This window comes from Pararge aegeria, chromosome 4 (genome assembly GCF_905163445.1).
Source record: "Pararge aegeria chromosome 4, ilParAegt1.1, whole genome shotgun sequence".
Taxonomy (NCBI): Eukaryota; Metazoa; Arthropoda; class Insecta; order Lepidoptera; family Nymphalidae; genus Pararge; species Pararge aegeria.
Window position 1 is genome coordinate 15,305,002 of NC_053183.1, and position 18,650 is coordinate 15,323,651.

Genomic DNA, 18,650 nt, shown 5'->3' on the forward strand with positions numbered 1-18,650 from the left:
TTGTCAGTCATGCGTTTGTCATTACATATTGCATTGCATTTTAACTAGCATATTCTTTGAAACACTGTTCTCGCAACCTTCTCCCGAGTCTCAGACCATGAGGCGGCTTGTGATATTGCTTCCCGTGCAAGACGTTTTAGGATTTTAAATTAGATATTTCTTGCAATTTTACTTATTTTTTAAACATTAATAAGCACTGAAGTAACGTAAAGCCAATGGTAATATAAATTAAATTTTTTTATGCTAATTTGTTTGTAGTTTGCAAGTGGTGCGATTGCTGGCTACCTGCATGACGTTTTCGGGCAACATATAAACATAGAAACATTGCAATAGTGCCAACATTGTTTCACCGAGGCGAGCGTTCAAGCGCAGAGGGTCCCTAACTTTTATGCTCGTAAACCACTTGCACTTAATTTGCTTTTGCATACACTTCTTATTTTTGTAAATTGTAATTTGTAAGGTATTTGTAAAGTAACTGTGATATACCTATCCCAATTGATCCACTATCTTTGATCCCCATTTATATTACACGGACCCCAAACTTTTTTTCGTGGCTTGGATTATTCCCAAAGTAGTCTATATAAACCCCAAGTAAGGAGTTCTTAGGTTTGATATGGGCACTATGGGTATCGTCGGTTAATGCTAAGAGTATCAAACATTTGTAATTTAAATAATTTAAATGAGAAGCTGTTCATTTACCAGAATTATAAAAATTAACAGGATGGAACTGGCATAAATGTACGTTTAAGCTAAGTTAAAGTTATATTTCTAACGCTTTTTATCATCTTTTAAGTTAGTAAAACGCTGTAGAAGATGGTCAAGACATAATTTAATGACTGTAAGAGAGCTTACCGATCGATAAAGTCTAGTAAATGCTATTTATTACTAATACGAAAATTAATAATACGATATAGTTATGATTGAAAGTTTGAAGCATTTACTATTGCACTAATTGTGAGTAATTTCCTGATGTCCGTTGTGGAGTTCCGTCAGCTGCCTAAAATATTTAAAGATATTCAAAGATCTATATCAGATCAGACCACCTTAATAGATGAATTAAAGAATATCCAAATCGTTTCAGATTTGATGGACTTATAAGGACAGAGATCGCCAAGAAAAAAATCTATACTCTATTAGCTAGATGCTCTCTTTCAGAAGTCTCCTTTCAAGTAAAAAACTAAACATGCTCCACTAAAGTAACAAAGTGCAGCAAAAACTAACCTTGTTTGAATAAATAGACAATATCAACATGCACATAATTCCATGACGCCGTCGCAATAATTAAGAGTTCCACGAAATCAGATTGCCACCTTGATATGATCGCCGGCTTTTCCTGCCGTGCTCCTAATCAACTACAATTAACAATCATATATATGTAGGTGTATGAGTTAATGTTTTGAATAAACATAACCTAATTACTAAAGAAGACTTTTGATGGTTGATTTTTTTTGTAGAAATAATTGACGGACCGAGCAGATGGCTCATCGGATGGTAGTGAAATACTTTTGCCTATCAATAGAGCTACACTTCGCAAGCCATGTGAGAAACTCGACTTACAAATGGCCGCCCCGTGACCATCAACCTGAGACGCAGGTTTTAAGCCTACTATAACTACACCGGCTACCACGCCCTTCAGACCGGTACAAATCAATGCTGTTTGGCGGCAGAAATAACCATGGCACCACCACCATATAAACCCATTACCGGCCCACTAAAAGGTACGGGTCTCCTCCCACGATGGCCCGCTGCAGTTTGGTGGACTCCACACACCTTTGAGAACATTATGGGGAACTCTCAGGCATGCGGGCTTAGTCAAGATGTTTTCCTTCACTGTTGAAGCAAGTGATATTTTAATTGCTTAAAACGCAAAGTTAGAGGTTCGTGCTGGAATTCGAACTCAGCCCCTCTAAAGTGAAGTCGAAGTCCCACCCATTGGGCTATCACCCATAAATAATAAGCATGTTCTGCAAACTATTTGATGATGAACTATACACATACACAAAGAAATGGAACCAAAAATATATGATTACACTGAGTGGTAAGCTCTCGGAACGTTTGGAGTCCTAATTTGAGGCGCGGTTTTGAATGTTCGTAGGAAAATGTTTCACCAAGACACTTGATAAGGACTCAAATGTAATATAGCTCTGCGGTTTCACGGGGGTAAGGCTGTAGACTAGTTTACTATTTCTCGACCAATCTTTACATTTCGAGCTAACTCACAACTCCATTTTTCTTTATACCTAATCCGTTGATTTAAATTCGTAGCAGACTGTGCATATTTCCAAGGCGCCATGAACACATTAATTTCCAATTACTGTGCCAATGTATAAATAACCGCTAAGTTATTCGTTTACAAAAGTTGCGATTGACCACACGAGATCACAAGGGACCCTGTTTATCGGTTCCTTTTCATGTTTAATTTAATTAAAAGGACGATTCAATAAAACTTTATTTTTAATTCGAATTTATATATCAGGGACAGTTTTAGGCGCCATATACACTGATTCGATTTCATTCGGTGCATTTGCTCACTTAAAACTGTGTGGTATGCTAAACAAAAATATAAAAAGGGTCATAAAAAGAGCAATTTACATAAAATTCCTCGAGCGAGGGCCGAAGAACGCAAGGTATACACGTTTCTGCAAGCGTTCCGATGGGAGGTATCAGATTTAAGTTAGTGCCTGTGATAAAGGTGCTATCACATGAAGATGATTGTTACGTAATATTAAAGGATAACTAGCTGACCCGCGCAACTTCGTTACACCAAATCGGTTATTACCGGAAAGCACAAATAAAATGACATTTTCTAAAAATAAAATCGATTTATCGCCTCCGAAACCCCCTGTATACTAAATTTACAAGAAATGCTCGTTTAAGGTAACGTATTCATGATAATACAATAAATTGCAGACAACAAAAAAAATTATCTGAGGGCTTACTAAAATAGCAGTTTTTTCACATATCCTAAAAATAAAGATTCTGAAACCAAATGATTACAACATAAAAATAGTACTGCTATAAGATGGCAAGCAAGCTCCCAGGTATCAAAAAAACGAGAAGCCAGAGAAGTATATAAAATATAAGTTGTAATTTTGGGTTGTACACCCAAAAAAGGGTGTCAGACCCAAGCGTTTTCTCGTGAGAGATTCATTATTCTCATCATGAATCTCTTTAAGCTTTGTGACATATTTCGTAGACTTTTTAAATTATTCCTTTGGATTCTAAAACTAATATAAATACACTTTATTAATTTCCAGTGTTTTTAACCTCCAAATTTATTTCTAAAAATATAATATAATCGCACTTATGACACGAAGATAATTGCTACTAAAATATCCATCGCATTAGTCAGTAGTCGTTTGTGGTAGCACCATAAAGAATGCGAGGATGACGAGGGTTTCTTTATTTAATACAAAGGCTAAGCCGCTGTAAATAAGAAAAATAATCCAAGCAGAAAAATAAATCGTTCGCAGATAATAACGAGTGATAATTCACACCGACCGGTGCGCAGGCAAACATGTCCTGCCTTATAAAGTAATCATTATTACATGGAGGCATCGAGATTGTCTCATAATAAAACGTGTTTTCTTATTATCGAAAATTAATTGTGTTTTAATAAAAGTTTATATGAATGACACCTTTATCAATATTGATTATGTTAAAGATAAATGAGTTGTGGGCGGTTAATTATACCGGTTTTAAATGGCATTTAATCGCTTGTACGTGATTTTTATCATCGATTAAGTCGCAAGATTAAAGCGTAAATCTTAAAATTAACTCACACTGTAGTATCGACTCATCGCCGATAACTATCTTTGGTTTGCACAGTTATCTTTCATAGAATCGGAAAATACTACTCTAATATTTCACTTGATCTTGTAACGATCTCTCTTCCTGTGCATAGTCCAAGTCAGATATATTTAAAAAGTGAAAATTTTTTTTAGTTCACATCTGCGGATATTCGTAAAAATAAGAAATAAGATGAGAAAATTAATGACGAGGGAAACAATACCAAAACAAGAATTAGTTATAGTTAGAACTAAATTGAGCGAAAAGGTCTTTGTTAGCCTGGAAAGCGGCGAGCACGAATATCTATTAAGCTCTGAGAGGCAACATAAGGAATTAGCTTATCTCTACAGCTCGACTCTTAGGTTAATCGGCAAACGATGTTATGCATTCCATTCTTACTATAGAATTTTAGCTAGCCGGCTTACCTATATTTTGTAATGCGGTTGCCGTTTTCTGCATAACAATTAACAAAAGGCTTTTTGTTGGCAGAAACAATTTAGGTGGTTGACCTTATTTCATTGTGAATGCTTATGTTTTAGTTACAAGTAATTATTTGGCTACTAGTCCAGGTAAATTAGTCATACATTTTGATTAAAGCTGGCTATTAAAAGATACAAAACTACAAAAAAATCACTCCAGTAATTTCTGATCCCTAAAAACTGACGTTCCTCCTCTTGAAACGTAAATTTTTATTTTAGCAGTTTGGAGTTTGATACTCGTAAATCTGATCAACAAATGAAAAGTCGCTCAACGACCTACAGAGAGATTAGCTACGGAAATGTTGAGTTTTCCTGAAGGATAGATTTAGAATGCAAACTACCAGCAAGTTGAAATGGCAATGGGCAGGCCATGCTTGTCGTTGGAAAGTTCTAGAGTTTAGAGAACGAACAAACAAGCGTAGTGAGGGACACCCTCAAGTGCGATGGACCGACGACATAAAGAAAGTCACGGGAAGTAGGTTTATGAGGAATGCCTAGCCACAGTTATGGTTGAGCTTTTTGGGGAAAGGCCTATTTTCTGCAAAGGACGTCCGCAGGCTGAAAGGCATGGCATAATAGATCCATGGCACATAAAATGTCGCCTCAGAAATAATCTACAATTATATACGTATGTATAAAAAGGTTGCATGAACGCAGCTGTCTTTATTTTGTTTTCAACAATGCAATGTTATGCCAAATTGTATACGGTGTGTTGTGTTTTTACTTTTTTTTGGTGTGCAATACAATTCATTAATTCATTCATATTTTGTCCCACAGTTGTCAATAGTGACTGGTTACTCCACCTTTACAAGAAAAAAGTGTGCCTACCACATAAAATGAAAAATCCATCATCTACCATCAGCAATCTGACGTAGATCAAGCGTACCTATATGTCATTGAGGGGAAAATCTTTAACAGGCTCGTCAGTTCAGGCTGTAAATGGGTCACCTAAATTTAGAAGCATTAAATTATATCATAACTCCGCCGTACCTTCGCTCGTTAACCGTCGATTCCGGTTATTATCGGTAACATTTGGTAACTTGATGATCCTTATTTGATCCCGGAAGGAAGATACCAATTAAGGGAATATACGCAAGTTTACTCTACGGTATTATAATAACTTCACCCTTTCATGTTAAAGTTTACAAGCAAGTAATTTAGTTCGCGATATGAGCATGCCTTGTGCTACTGACTAGCCTAAGCAAACACCAAACTTAAACATAAAGTAAATTTAAAATTTATGTAATAACTTAAAATGTAGTAAGTTAAACACAACAGCACACTGAAAACTAGAATAAGCATAAAACAGTAATATTCGAACATATTCGTGTTCATAAAGAGGTTCACGTCGCTTAGTGTTCAATGTTTCCGAACTATGAAAAATTTAGGATACGACCCTTTTCTCATATTGTAATTTACTTATCAATACCATGTCCTTAGCCTATTAATGTCCTTATATAATTTAAACCACACGCCTTCTTCTTAAACGGAGGGAGAGATTTGGATTTTAGATTGTGCGATCCATTGTCTAGTTAGCGGACTATAACCATTACTATAATAATGATATATACGACGTGTAAAAGAATTACGAAATAATATAAATTGAACGATGTATAAGTATATTCTTCAAGGAACATCCTGTAAAAATATTAAATCAATAGAAGCATATTTATTTTTCCATACAAACGAATTCAAAACATTCTAAGTGTTTACTTATGACAACCCTAATGAAGATAAGAGACCGACACACCTACCTACCTACCTACGCTACGCGACGCGTACCTATCAAAGTGACAGACAGTGACAGACAGAGTCACATGATTTTAATTTTACATGTGATGGGGATGGGCTTTATCTGATTTCAGTAAAAACTATGGCAGTGGTCCGCCGATAATCACAACATATGGCAGGCAGTGGCGTGCATTGGGTTTCTTACCAGGGTATGCATACATCAGGAAAATTGCATAAAAAGGCTAAAATCCTCCTCTTATACGAGTTATATATAAATTTTAGGGTAGGCAGTGCTTTTGTGCATGTATGAAGTGCACGCCGCTGATGGCAGGCGGATTGGAGGTCACCGAAGAAGGCCGCCGTTCTCCCTTATATTCTCTTAGTCGCCACGTACGACGACCTTGGGAAGAGGAGGAGTGGCGACTTCTGTATTCTAATGTGCCGTCACCACACGAAATCGCGAACAGTTGGACGCCATATATATTTAATAAATATTTTTCACAGCAGTACGTTATTTTTGCATGTCGCAAATCCTTACATTATGATGCACATTTGATTGGGAAGCCACCTGGGAGTACTTGCATTACTATCATAGGTAATATGTTAGTATTATCACCAGGAGTAGGTAACTAAACATACTACAAAACACCGCCTAAAAATTTGTCCTGACCCGGGAATTAAACCAAGGTTATTTACAGTTACATACGCTAAGAACTAGAACAATAAGACAGTTCTCAATACAACGCATGTCATTTAAATTCTAATAATACGTATTATCCGCAACAAAAATATGTAGACATGCAACGAGGGAAAATCCTGTCGCTTTCGGTGTGTTCGATATCCATGAAATGTGTTTGTCTCTGAATCGTGTCACCAGCGCTCCCAATGGAAATGAGAGGCAGGAAATAGAAGCTATTCTGGATTGCCCGTATGGATCGTCTTATGTAACTAATTCCTTGTATCGTAGATTTGAAACATGGTTTCAACAATTTTCTTTGGTGTGCATTAAAAGCGTATTCATGAATTCGTTCAAATCTAGCCAATCTTTTTGTTAGCTCTGCCATCCTGGTAAAAAACAAACCATGGTTTGTAAAATTTTTGTTACGTTTTATAATGCGAACTCTAGCCAGGCATCTTTTTAGTTATTTCAAACGTACCATGGTTCGAAACATAGATGTTTTTTTCATAATTTGAAGTCCTTATGATTTATTTTATGTGTTTGGATACATTATTAAAACTTATGCAAAGGTAAATATAATAGGGCATATATCATATGGCATATGTCCGGCAAAAGGAATGCAATATCTATTCCGGACTTTACTTCGCTCTGCATACTGCACTCAGATAATAACATAAAATCATCGTTACAAAAAATGTATTATAACCCTTATATTTTGACGAGAGAACACAATAATTATTGCTCAAAGAATCTGCATGGCTCATTAGCGAAGATATGTAGCCAGAATTCTTGACATAAAATCACGCAGATACATTTTGTATAGTGTTTAATTTATGGTATATATTAGGCTAAAAGATTTTATTTTCGCAAACATTTAACCCAAGATTTAATTAAAGTCCAACCTTTTTAGCAAAACTAAATCAACGGCAAGTCAAAGATGAAATATACCTACTCTAAACCCGTACATAAAGAAAATAAATGCAACACAGACGGATCCTGTTACGAATGACCGGGCAAAAGATGCTCATAAAAAAAACGAAACAAAGAAATCGTGGCACCTTTTGGGAATTGCCATAAAATCTATAACTACACGTAAATGAAATGAATTGTATGTACGTGTACATACAATTACGTGTTCAATTGAATGTTAACTGTGATGTATAATTTTACTGTAATGCAAGTCTAGTTCAGCTAGAGATCCGATAAAGTCAATCCATATGCTATTTTGTGGTGTGATATGTTAAATTATTTTTAGGTACGTTAAGGAGTATGTACCTTTCCCTTATTGGTTTTTAAGGTAATAACTTTGATGCACGAAATACAATACTTTAGAGCCTATTTGTAAGTTCAATTTTTATTTTTATTATTCACTAATGGTGTCACCAGTACAACCAGTACCATTTGTACTCAAACCAGCTACTGATGATGATATTTAAAGCATCAAATTAAAATGGCCTACGAGTAGGTAAGTAAAAATATTTAAATCTTTATGTTTAACTAGCTGTCCTGGCGAACTTCGTACCGCGGATAATTTTTTTTATGAATGTTTTATTTTAATACTTATTATCCTATTCCGGTTTAAGAGGAATCCAAAAAATCTAATATCATAAAAATTGGTCCAGCCGTTCTTGAGTTATAAATGGTGTAACTAACACATCTTCTTTTTATATATATACTAGCTCTCCCGGCAAACTTCGTAACGCGGATCTTTTTTTTTTTATTAATGTTTTATTTTAATACTTATTATCCTATTCCGGTCTAAGAGGAATCGAAAAAATCAAATATCATAAAAATTGGTCCAGCCGTTCTTGAGTTATAAATGGTGTAACTAAAACAATTTTCTTTTATAGATGTTAATTATCGACTAAGTTACGACTTTGCAGAAGTCTTTGCAGGCATTTAATATTGTATAGGTCCGTTAACAGATTCATAAATCAACATCTTTGACTGTCAAATAAACTCATTCATGACTCAGTTGATGCAGAGGTAGGGACGCTAAAAAGGTTAATTAGGGTTTGGGCAAATGAAGCCGACCCTAAGATGATTAACTCGATATTCCGGAGGTCGTTGTACCCGTGGGTGGAACCAGCCGCTATCTAATGATCAGTTGCCTAATGACGTCATAAAGGTGAATGATGAGCTTCTGGGTGACCTATTTAAAAATTGACTGCTAAAGATATAATATCTGTGTGCGAGATTGAAAGACAAATGATTTTTATGCGTCAACCCAATACCGGCCAACTACAGGGCACGGGTCTCCTCCCACAATGAGAGGGGTTAGGGCCGCAGTCCATCACGATGCCCCAGTGCGGATTGGTGAACTCCACACACCTTTGAGAATATTATGGAGAACTCTCAGGCATGCCGGTTTACTCACTATGTTTTCCTTCACGGTTGAAGCTAGGGAAATTTTAATTGCTTAAAACGCACATAACTTAGAAAGGTTAGAAGTGCGTGCTGGGACTAGAACTCGGCCTCCCAGAAGGAAGTTGTAGTCCTACTCATTGGGCTATAATCGCTTACTTTCCTTTTTTATACGACTACAAAAAAATTTAGTGTAGTCTAAATACATGCACAGATTTGGATGTAGTAATATTAATATTGAAATTCGAGCACTGTTCAGCAGCCGTGTTTTTTTTTAATTTGATGTAAGCTTCTTTATGACACTCTTACTGTGTTTAAACCTGAGTAATATGGTCACGTGATTAAAGTAAATGTTAAGTCATAATTAGAAACTCTTGTAACTAAATGTATAAGAAGTTTAAGTTAAAATCAAGCAACTCATAAGTCAAGTTTATATGCAAGATTGTAAAAAACTTCTAAATGCATTGCAGTGCAAGAGAATTGATTTGGGCACTGGCTTTAAATCCGTAAGGCGGCTATAAGGCGTCATTTTCGAATCCAAAAATTGGTGGAGAATTCAGAAATAAAGTCTTTTCTCGATTTTTTTTAATAAGGAACTATTTGTTTTTATTGTTTGTTTATACTAAATCAGAGACAAGTGAAGATGAGCATGATCATCATCAAGAATAATATTCCATTGCTGACCAGCCGCATGATCACACAGTCCAGATTTTTCTGGCCTCTTGTTAGGAGAAACGGATAAAACAGAACTTAGAATCACCAGCTGCTTCGTAAGTTTATGAATTTTTTTACTGTAATATGGCAAGAAAGTGTATCGGTATGTCTTTTATTTGCTACATATAATATATGACTCCAGATTATTCCGAAATTTCGCATGAATATAGCTTTGTTGCTAAGAAGATAGATACCTACAAGTTAAGTCTATGTTCCTTACTTTACACAGGGAATGTTCTGTAATTTATATTACAGTTTCATTTTACCATACACGCGGATGAAGCTGCAGCCACAGCTTACCTACTTGTATATATTCACCTCTAGTACGTTAGAATGAAAAGGAAATGGAACGAAAAGCGAAATCTACTCGCTCTATTCGTACCGGCAACGGAAAACCAATAACTGGCAAATCTCTGTTAAAAACCTTCAGAAAAACATCTAAAATTTATTAAAACAGCTGCGCTCGTGGTATTAGAATGAATTTTACATATGCCCAAGCACCGACCCAACCACAGTCGGGCCGTGTGGTTAGAGAAATACGTTGAGTTCTCACACGAAAAGGTACCTTATCCTACATCTAACTGTAATATTCCATCTGCGAAAGATAGATGCATAGTCCATGTTTCGGCCCTTTTCAATTTTGTGGATATTACGAGTATTGTTGTGGATATTACGGTAACGGAGCGAAATGTGCGTAGAGCATGCATTTTGGAAAATCTGTATATAATGCATAAAGATTGAATCGAGTTTACTGGTGAACCTAGGCCAAAGATACGGTTATCCTAGAGCGGGCAGTTACCTTGGCCAAAGAATTAGTTTGGCCATCCAAAGGGGCAATGCTGCCAGCATCTTAGGAACTGTGCCTCTCCGCGGTGGTTTCGAAAAAGTTTTAGATTTTATTTAGTTTTACATAGTTTATTTTAGGTTATATTTATAAAGATTGCAGTAATTAAAAATAACACGATACACAATTACTTGGTTTTCACGGATAGCAAATTAAGCTTTGCATTATAAAGAGATTAATGTAACTCATGTCAGCGGTGGTTCTGTCAGCTGCTTTTGCAAGACTTTGTACCTTTGGTAACAATGGAAATACCTGGTCTGATGATTGGATCTGAATGTGATCATGGGAACTTCGCTTTAGTTAATGTAGACCCAGCGCGTTTGAATTTTTTGGAACGGTCTTAAATGTTAGGAAGGAATGGATTGTTATCACTATCAGGGTCTAGATAGAGCCAATATACATTTCTTAGTAAAAACATAATTAATTAATATTGTTTATATCAGTGTTGTCAACATATGGGATAAACCATAAAATCACCGTAAACTTACATTTCCATAACATAAAAACATTAATGAGTCAATTCAACCTTTGATCTTGGACTTTAGGCCTTATAATTGTCTTAGCCGATGGCGATTTCAACTTTGTGTGTTAAGTCGTTAACAAAGGCAATTTTATCTGTATGCGGTAGGTCTTAAAACAAATCGCCTTATTTTGTATTAACATTATTAAAACCTTAGAAGGCATTTGCGACCTTTTACTCGATAAAACCCTGTTGTCCTGTTTCCTGCACTAGTAGCATAGATTACTCTTTCCGAAGTCCTAGTTTCCAAGATTAGCCTAGGCAGACAAAGCGACAGATAACTTTTAAATAACACCTAAAGCGTTCCTATAGTTAATGATAGATACTACAATTTAATTGATTTGTCATATAAACATTTCGATGCGTCCAAACTCCTACTACACGTAGGTAACCATCATAATAAGTATTTCTAAAGGATCCCTCATGGGACACTTAGAGCTAACAATAGAGTTGTCATTGTTTTCGTTTCTGTTTTAAGAGGCATTTGGGCTATAGGTGGGTGTCACATAGAGTAGCCCTGATAGAGTTAATAAGTTAAATATGCTACTGTAGTAGGGCTGTTAGGTTAGGTATGTTAGGGCTGTATCTGATTATTTTCAGTGAATACTATGGCAGTGGTTTATTGAAAAACTATAAGGTTATCGGTTTACAGACAAGTCTCAGAGTCTCAGAGGCAGTAAGTAATGTTCCTCTAAAGCATGTGTTTGTTGTATAGCGATTATACGAGAGTAGGCCTGTGTCTAACATGCCAAGGTTTATAAAAGTATATGAGCCCACACTAGAGTCGTGACTTGGTAACAGTTATATACATAGTAGACAACAGCGACGGAACACTATCTGTCAACACGCGGTTCAGCTAATTAATTAAGCAAGCGATAGTTATTTAATCATTAAATTTCATTAACCCAAAGATAGAGCGCGCGCAATCACAACTATTTGGTTGTTTTTTTAAAAACATTCGTTATTTGATATGCATATTTACAAAAAAATATTACTGATTGAGAGGTCAAGAAGTGCTGAGGTTAAAGAACTGTACATTTATAAAGTCAGTCTTGAACTCCACTAGTTTGACCTTCTTAACATATTTAATAAGAAATGCGTATTCATTCTGATATAAAAATATGGGTGCCTGATAATATGATGGAATATAGCTGTAATAAACATAGAACCTCCCTGGTGCAGTAGTGAGCGAGTGGTTTTAAAAGTGGAAAGTCGCGAGTCCGATCCCCGGAACAGACAATTTGGGAATTTTTAATTTCAGATGTTGATCTTAAAATTTAATAGCTTATAGTGGCATAAACTTTAGCATTGCCACAATGTTATCAAAACTGCTCAGAGTTCCGTTCGAAGTAACGAGTGTCGAAAGGCACATCCATAAAACAGTTATTTAGTGAAATTCAATCCAGGAATAATGTGTTCGCATCTGCCTGCATCGCTTATTATTCAGACCTAGTTATTTGATTCAGTAAATAGGACAACGTGTTCGCTGAAAGGAGATGGGGTACGGTGTGCATTGATGTTACGCTAGATAATTTTCAAATGAAATCGAGGCACTTGTATGCTCACATACATTTATGTTAATTATCTAGAATTATTCTCAGTAGTGAATATATCAAGTCTACAATCTAAACTCTAAGGGCACTGTTATCGACTTTAAATACAAACTATGCTACTGACATACATCTTTCAAATGTTAAACGTAAAAAACACTGCACTACTTCTGACGTTATAATAAAATATTAAGTGTGTTCTGTGTCTGAGTTTAACCTCTATCATTGTAGATCCTTAACAGATCCTTTTAATGAGATTCACTGCTACGCCTCATGGTTTTTGTAGGCTGTGTCAGACAATCAGACTCGCTAGTGTTTGTCCATCCGATGCATGGAACTCTTACAGCTGTACTAAGATAGTGCCTACACAACAATAGTTTGTATGTTATATATTAAGATTAATTGTAGAGAGCAAGTGCTTTGGTGCCATTGACCACGATAGAGCATTGTGCATTTTCTAACAGTGGCACCTCACTTTGCGTTTCCGGAACGCCGCCCCCGAAACCTGCCAGGGCTGAAGGGCTGATGTCAGTTGCGTGCATAGAGGGTACGCAAAAGGTATGCCGATGATATCAAATGAAGAAAATCTCCAGTACGAGTTATAAAAAACTTAAGGAAAGCCATTGTAAGAGTTATAAAAAGCCTACCCTTATGTATTTGTAACTCGTACTGGAAATTTTCTTCATTTAATATCATCTGCATACCCTATGCACGCCACTGGCTGAAGTACTCTGTATTAAAAAGTTGAACAGTTATGTTAATAGAAAGACAAGGCAAGGATTAGTGGCACAAATATAATAAAACATTAAACTTGCCTTAAACCTGTTCAGTTCATAAAACCATAAAATATTTAAATACGATTCAAATCATATTTCCGATATCTTTTAAATTTGGAATACAAATTGATGTTATAATAGGCGGCTTATACAACAATTAACCACCTTTTATTAGATTTTTACCTTTATTAAAATAAGCATCTAAAATCATATGTTAATCTATGATTCCACAAAATTGGAGGGCCGTATACGCTTTCCATTCATGTAATGAAGAATTATGGAATTACAGACCTGACTGACTCCCTGAGTTCCGATGACTAATATATCGTGTTAATAGTTTATATAAGAATTTTGAAACTTCTAATGGTAAAACAATAAAGCTCACAACAATTTAAAATATTAGCGACACAAAGTTTAAAGAAAGATTTCATCCAGTACCTACTAATGTCTGTAAAATAAAAATATTTTCACCGCGTTCGTTATAATTTTCAGAGTACAGTGTACCTTTCTTCACAGTCACAAATAACTGCATCATTGAGTAGTTGTTTGTAATAGCCATATTGGTGGCTATTACATACTATGAACTTTGAGTATTTGATCTAATGTATAATTCCTGTCTCTTTAGGCATTCCAGCACCAAGTGTTACTATCGTAAGATGAATGTGCACTATCTTTCAGAGCAACAACCGGCTCACTAACCTAAATATTCAAACGAGCGCCTTTATGTCATGCAGTCCGGATAAGCGAACATTATTATTACGGTTTCCGTGATAAACGTAAAGTATTACGAGCTATTACGACTCTGGCAATATCTGCACAAACGCAAGAGCATTATGCAAGAAATGTTCCAGCACTTCATGAACCTGATTAGATTCAGTACGATGCATAATTTCATTACACTAGTTCCAAGAATTTTGTTCCTCTACTGATCTCCACATGTCTTATTTTGTCACGTCGTCGTATGTCTCTATCGCCCCATTTGCTCGCTCGCAATTTTAAATGTAAGTGCGTAAATTTTTGTTTGAACTAGCTTTTAATATTTGCTTTTTAAAAAAAGAGCAAATAACCTTTAACAGAGAATCAGAGTTTTAAAATAGGATTGCATCGTTTCATTACAGAGTTCCCATGGCTGCCTTCCGGCTTAATAGGTTTATCTGTCAAGATTTGAATACAGACTGATGGATAACGAGACAGGTGACACTAAATAAAAACCAGTAAATAAACTTTATTTCTCATTATTTTAAAGCGTTGTTTTCCGCCATTTTTCAGCTGGAGCTCCAAGCGGAATGATTGTCGAATTAATATTAACAATACAGAATATACGATTTTAAAACTAGTAAGGTAAGGGTCATTTTACTTATGATTGCGAGGCGTTACGTTAATAAACGTATCCTAAGGTGTTAGTTAGTTTAAAAACCTTCCATCAAGATTATTCAGTCTAAATTTAACATTATATATGTAGGTGCATTCAGTCGTAGCATTGCTATCTCTTCGAACTATTGAGTATTGACACCAGAGGCTGACCTTTGCGAGAATAGTTCGTACGGTGGCCCGTGGAACGTCGCCAATTTTATACAAGATACAAGCACACTCACATCCCAAGCATGAGACATTTACAACTGAAATAATTGTACATCTCTCAATGATTTCGTTTTGATTCTTCAACCTGCGTTCAGAAATAGTTTTCAGTTCAGTGGATAAATTTGCTTTTTTGTGCGATAACGATGACCTGTGGTTGACGGTATATATCTTACTTCATCATAAGCCTATAACAGTCCACTTTTGAACTAAAGGCATCTCCCATCGGAAGGGTTTTTCCATAATCCCCGTGCTGGGCTACGGGATTGGTGGTTGCGGTAGATGAGTATCACGGAGGACGCTGCTGCCCGTTTTCCATTATATTCCCTTAGTTGCTTCGTAAAACACCCGCGGGAAGTGGAGGTTTGTATGTAACAACTATATTAGTAAATTTAGTCAAATTTTGCGATTGATACCATACAACTTGAGACAATACATCTTATGATTAACTAACACTGTGGTCAGTTTCGCCTGCATGTACTGTATTCTTACTAACTACTTGCTTTTGCAATTATAATATGAGAGGGAAACAGATATAATGTCAACCACAGATTAAATAAGTAATTAATATTTTTTTAAAGAATTAGATTAAAACAAAAATAAGCCATTTCTAATTTAATTATGTGTGCACCCATTGAGTCTGTGTTGTACCGGCGGTTTTTTGAGCTCCCCAGCCATAATACGCCTTAGAAAAGCGATTGTTACAATTAATTGCCATAACCCAATACTTTAAAAAAAAGCCTGACCCTGAGATCAAATCCAAGACCTCGCAATCCGTAATTGAATGCTCCCTAAACCAACGAGACCGAGGTGAGACCAAAATAGATATTGGTACGTAATAAAACATATGTCATTCCGATGCTATAAATAAAGAGCAGATTGCTCCATTCAAGCGTAATTCCCAAACAATTTTTAAACAATTAATTATGTTTTGATTCATGCAAATTAATAAGTTCATCTACATACATAATAGTGCTTTAACAAATTACAAGAACGGAGCTCCAACAAACTGTATTAAAGCTAATTGCAGACTAGCGCAGAGTCGCTTTTAAACTTTTAAGAACAAAATTTAAATCTAACTCAATTGTAAGAGCCGGTTTGCTCTCAATTATCATCACGATTATAATATGTCAATTGTCAACCGACTGCTCTTCAAGATCCATTTAACCAAACATCGATGAATACATATATATCATGCATACATATACAAAACACCACTATACACATACTTGCATGTTATAATTATAAGTTTTACCTTTAATGTCAAACATGCACACCTACCATACTACACACATTACTTTGCATACCTTCACTACACATATCTACATATACACAGCACCACTATGAACATACCTGCATGCCATAATTATAAATTTTATTTTAAATGTCCTTTGTTAAAATTTCTCACTATTTGCTCTTTGTGTAATTTTTCCTGTATAATTGAGGAAGGCTGACTACTGAAACACAGTTTATACTAGTTCAGTAGTCAATGAACAATTTGATTGTTTTTACAATTGCACATAGGTATTTTGCGATGTAAATGTACCTACCTAATAACCATAACATATAAATATTATACATCTAATTTGTTTGTGAAGTTTTTACAATTTTGTATTTTATAGTTGCTATGTGTATGTACAATATGTAATGAAATAAATAAATAAATAAATAAATAAATAAATAAATAACAAGCAGAGCTAATTAGGATACAAGTTAAATAAAAGTTTGTGAAAAAGCATCTATTCAAACCGTCCTTCTTATCAACACATATCAACGTATAAGGCCTCCTCACTCGTATGCGGAACAACTTTGTAGTTAACAGGTAAACGCTGATCAAATGCGGGTTCAACGATTATTATCTCATGATACTGACGGTACAACACCAATTTTCTTCATCAGAAAATAATTCCAGCGAACGAAACTTCGTGATATTCGTCATACGATATCTATTATTGAATAGAATAGATAGTCTTTATTGCAGATACACAAAGAAAACATACATATATATGCGCAAAGGGATTTAAACGATCTCCTCCGGACAATCATTGGTTGAAGAAACATCTTACAGAAAACGGGATAGTGAAAATAATTCTATACATACCCTTCTGTTTTTACGCGGCGACATGCATGGAAGCGGAAGCGCTTGGTAACAAGTCGCAACCAAAATCACGTAAAAAGACATCTTATTAATGGCAACGATTCTACCGCCTCCAGCTACTCCTACAGTTTTTACCCCTTTGACTAATCTTGCGTTAGTCTGCGATCAACATAAGTTAGAACGCAGCCTTAAACGCTATTAGGTGCAAATTATGATGTAAAGAATTAATTCGCTGACACGTTACAATCCTCGGCTTGATATGCTATCAATGCAAATTAATACTGAAACAATGTATGGTGCATAATGAGCGCGTTATTCAAACGAAAACATATTATTACAATTTACAATAGGCACATAAGAGTATGTATATCGTGGACGTATTGTTTGCCATTGTTCCCTGATGTTTGCGAACGGTCTCGACGAATATTAACTCGTGTAAGTGGATCTAATTTGATTTAAATAGTTGGAGTCATGCTGTGCGAGAAGATTGAGGGTGGCTGGTTCAACTAGTACGAAGAATTAACAATTAGGTGTTTACCTTTAAGACCGTTCTCAAAAAAAAGTCCTTAAAAAGTATTTTTATATAGCTGAAGCAACATTTTCCTATTCCCTTATCTGACCGATAAACCGGCAAGATATGTTAGGTATTATATTTGGGTTTATCTGTCACAAAACACAAAAAAGAGAGTACAGAGCAAATCTCAATTAATATTTATGAAAAGAATGTTATTGATTATGTAAGTAAACACTTATAAGAAAATATTTACAGCTTCCAACAAAAAAACCCAAAAATTTGTCGAAGGATTGGTTTTAAATTGTATATGTTTTATCCTTCAGTTGAAATAGGAAATGAAATTAACTTGCCCAATAATTTATATAAGATTAAGCGACAGCGATGCTTGATCAGGTTATGTAAGAAGGTATTTCTATTAAAACTTTTAATAAAAAGTCCACATGAAGCTATGTAGCAGCCAATTACCGTCACCTACTTAAATAATCTCAGATTATCGAATTCCATTTAAATCGATCCATTACTAAATACAGTGTACGTATCAATTAAGATCAACTTTAACATTTCAATCGAAAAAAAACTCGATCTTGTTAACACTTATGATTGCTATCGCAATACCAATTGCTATTTACTTATGTCACTCTAACTGACGTGGCCTAATTGAAAAAAAGTTCTCACAGCGACTGCCCATACTGACTTCGAAATTGAGGCCGGACTAAGTAATCTGGCCGTATATGGGCAAAGTGCGTAGGCGCATGTGGGTATAAATTGTGGCAATCCTGTACAATCATCCGTAGATATCGTGTAACGAGTAACTTTGAAGTATGCAGGTAAAAAGATACGTATACCTAATTTCTAAAATTGAATGAAGATTTAAGGTGGCGCCGGCCAGGCATCTGTTGGCCACAAAAAAGTTTTGTCAGTCGCTTAGTGGCTCGGTTGGTGGATGCCGCTTAGGAACCGATTGAAGCTTTATACCCCAAACAGGTTTGCCAGCTATCATCTTAGACTGATTAA

The 18,650-nt window shown here is 35.5% G+C and overlaps 1 protein-coding gene across 1 annotated transcript in view; it reads right to left on the reverse strand.

Annotated features, from left to right (window-relative positions):
- The window catches only part of LOC120623498 (division abnormally delayed protein), a 169,621-nt gene that overhangs the window by 105,003 nt on the left and 45,968 nt on the right, over positions 1–18,650 (reverse strand). The gene's annotated exons all lie outside the window — the stretch shown is intronic.